Raw genomic sequence first — 3,254 nt, 5'->3', positions numbered from 1 at the left:
CAGTTGGCATTAGTGGTAGACCCTCAGGTGGGAGGTTATAAATTCACCAAGGTACTCATGGATGGAGGGAGCAGTATTAACATCCTGTACTATGAGACATTCCGCCGCATGAGGCTAACAGACAAGGATCTCAGACCGTCTAATACGGTGTTCCATGGTGTGGTGCCTGGCAAATCAGCATATCCTGTTGGTAAGATAGCCCTGGAGGTGGCTTTTGGGGACGAGCATGATTCCCGATCCGAGACATTAACCTTTGAGGTGGTGAAGATCCGGAGCCCGTATCACGCCTTGTTTGGGCGGCCGGCTTATGCCAAGTTCATGGCACGGGCTTGTTATATCTATTTGCAGCTCAAGATGCCGGGTCACAAAGGGACAATAACAGTTCATGGGAGCCGCAAGGTTGCTTTGGAATATGAGGAAGGTGATGCGGCCTATGTAGAGGCGGGTTGTGCCACGGAGGAGTTAAATTATTATAAGGACAATGTTGATCCGGAGGACATGACCCCTTTGAAGAAGCCAACTACGGAGCATGATTCAGATCTGAAGTTCAAATCAGCGGCTGAGACCAAGCTTGTTGATTTCGTGCCTGGCGATTCGTCCAAGCAGTTCACTGTCAGTGCCAACTTGGACCCTAAATAGGAAAGCGCGCTCATCGAGTTCATCCGTGAGAATCGGGACATTTTTGCATGGAAGCCTTCTGACATGCCAGGTGTACCGAGGGAACTCGCTGAGCATACTCTTAATGTTGATCCCAAGTATAAACCGGTAAAGCAATTTCTCCGCCGGTTTAACGAAGAGAGGCGCAAAGCCATTGGGGAGGAGATAGCCAAGCTCTTAGCAGCTGGTTTTATCGTTGAAGTGTTTCATCCAGAGTGGCTTGCTAATCCGGTGCTGGTTCCTAAGAAAAATGGCACTTGGCGTATGTGTGTGGATTACACGGATCTTAACAAGGCTTGTCCAGCGGATCCTTTTTCCCTCCCCCGCATTGACCAGATTATTGATGCCACGGCGGGTTGTGAGCGTTTGAGTTTTTTGGATGTGTATTCTGGGTATCATCAGATCAAAATGGCGGTGAAGGACCAGGAGAAGACAGCGTTTATTACTCCCTTTGGAGCCTTCTGCTATGTATCTATGCCTTTTGGGCTCAAGAGCTCCCAAGCCACTTATCAAAGGTGTGTACAGAATTGCCTGCATAAACAGATCGGCCGCAATGTGCACGCCTATGTGGATGATATTGTGGTCAAGTCAAGGCAGAAGGAGACGCTGGTTGATGATTTAAAGGAAACCTTTGACAACTTGCGGGTTTATAAGATGATGCTTAACCCTGCCAAATGTGTTTTTGGTGTTCCGGCAGGCAAGTTACTGGGCTTTCTTGTGTCCAACAGAGGAATTGAGGCTAATCCGGAGAAGATTACGGCTATCACCTCCCTGGCTAAACCGAAGTGTATCAACGATGTTCAGCATTTGACGGGCCGGATCGCCGCACTGAGCCGGTTTATCAGCCGCCTCGGAGAGAAGGCCATCCCTTTATACTAGATGTTGAGAAAGACAGATCAATTCATCTGGAGTCCAGCTGCTGATGAAGCGTTGGAGGACTTGAAGCGGCAATTAGCCAATCCGCCCGTTCTTGCCGCTCCGGTCGACAAGGAGTCGTTATTGTTATACGTAGCGGCCAATGCTCGTGCAGTTAGCATGGCTATTGTGGTAGAACGCAAGGAGGCAGGCAAGGAGTATCCGGTTCAGTGGCCGGTTTACTATATCAGTGTGGTGCTTATTGAATCCAAGCAAAGATATCCGCATTGGCAGAAGCTGGTATATGGAGTTTTCATGGCAAGCCGGAAGTTGAAGCAGTATTTCCAAGGGCACTCTATCACAGTGGTCAGTTCAGCTCCCTTGGGCGATATCATACAGAACCGGGAGGCGACTGGCCGGATTGCCAAGTGGGCTATAGAACTTGGGCCGCACGGATTGAAGTACATACCCCGGACGGCGGTGAAGTCTCAAGCACTTGTCGATTTCATCAATGATTGGACTGAGTTGCAAGCACCAGAGGAGAAGCCGGATCACACATATTGGACTATACATTTTGATGGATCTAGGCAATTGGAAGGCTCGGGGGCTGGCGTCGTGTTAACTTCCCCACGAGGTGATAAGTTTTGTTATGTTCTCCGCTTAATGTTCCCTTGTACTAATAATGCAGCTGAGTATGAAGCCTTGCTCCATGGTCTCCGGATGGCTAAAGAGATGAATCTAAGTCGGGTTAAGTGCTTCGGTGATTCGGACCTCGTAGCTCAACAGGTGTCTGGTACTTGGGATTCTAAAGACCCACTCATGGCTGCATATCAGCGTGAGGTGGACATTGTTGCAGGTCACTTCAAGGGTTATCAGGTGGATCACGTGGATCGCCGAAAAAATTAAGCGGCAGACGCTTTAAGCCGGTTGGGCTCTCAGCGTAAACCGGTCCCGCCTAATGTCTTTGTGGATGTGTTGCACAATCCGTCAGTCAAGCTCCTGGGTGAAGTGGATTTGGCTATTCCTGATCTAGAGGCTCAATTGGTGGCAGCCCTGCATGTTATACCGGATTGGACAGTTCCTTATCTTGCGTACATGAACCGGGGAGAGTTGCCAGAGGATGAGACTCTAGCCAGGCAGATAGTCCGGCGATCCAAATCTATGACAATTATCAATGGCGAATTGCATCATTGCAGTGTATCAGGGGCGTTTCAACGCTGCGTCTCTCCTGAGGAAGGTTGTGAAATTTTACGCGAAATCCATGAAGGGGATTGTGGTCATCACGCCGGTTCAAAGTCTCTGGTGGCTAAGGCATTTCTTCACGGGTTTTACTGGTTGACAGCTCATGCTGATGCGGAGGACTTGGTTAAACGGTGTGATGGCTGTCAGAAATTTTCAAGGCGTGCTCATGTGCCGGTTCAAGAATTGAGGATGATTCCAATTACTTGGCCATTTGCAACATGGGGGCTGGATATGGTCGGACCTTTTAAAAGATCCAAGGATAAGAAAACCCACCTTTTGGTGGCAGTTGATAAGTTTACCAAGTGGGTTGAGGCGGAGCCTGTCAGCAAGTGTGATGCAGCTACAGCGGTGCAGTTCATTAAAAAGGTGATTTTCCGGTTTGGCTTTCCACACAGTATCATTACTGACAATGGTACCAATTTATCCAAGGGTGCTATGAAGGAATTCTATGAACGTGAGCACATCAGGCTTGATGTATCATCAGTGGCTCACCCCCAGTC

Source organism: Triticum aestivum, chromosome 6B (assembly GCF_018294505.1).
Source record: "Triticum aestivum cultivar Chinese Spring chromosome 6B, IWGSC CS RefSeq v2.1, whole genome shotgun sequence".
NCBI classification, from domain to species: Eukaryota; Viridiplantae; Streptophyta; class Magnoliopsida; order Poales; family Poaceae; genus Triticum; species Triticum aestivum.
This window is presented reverse-complemented; position numbering follows the sequence as displayed.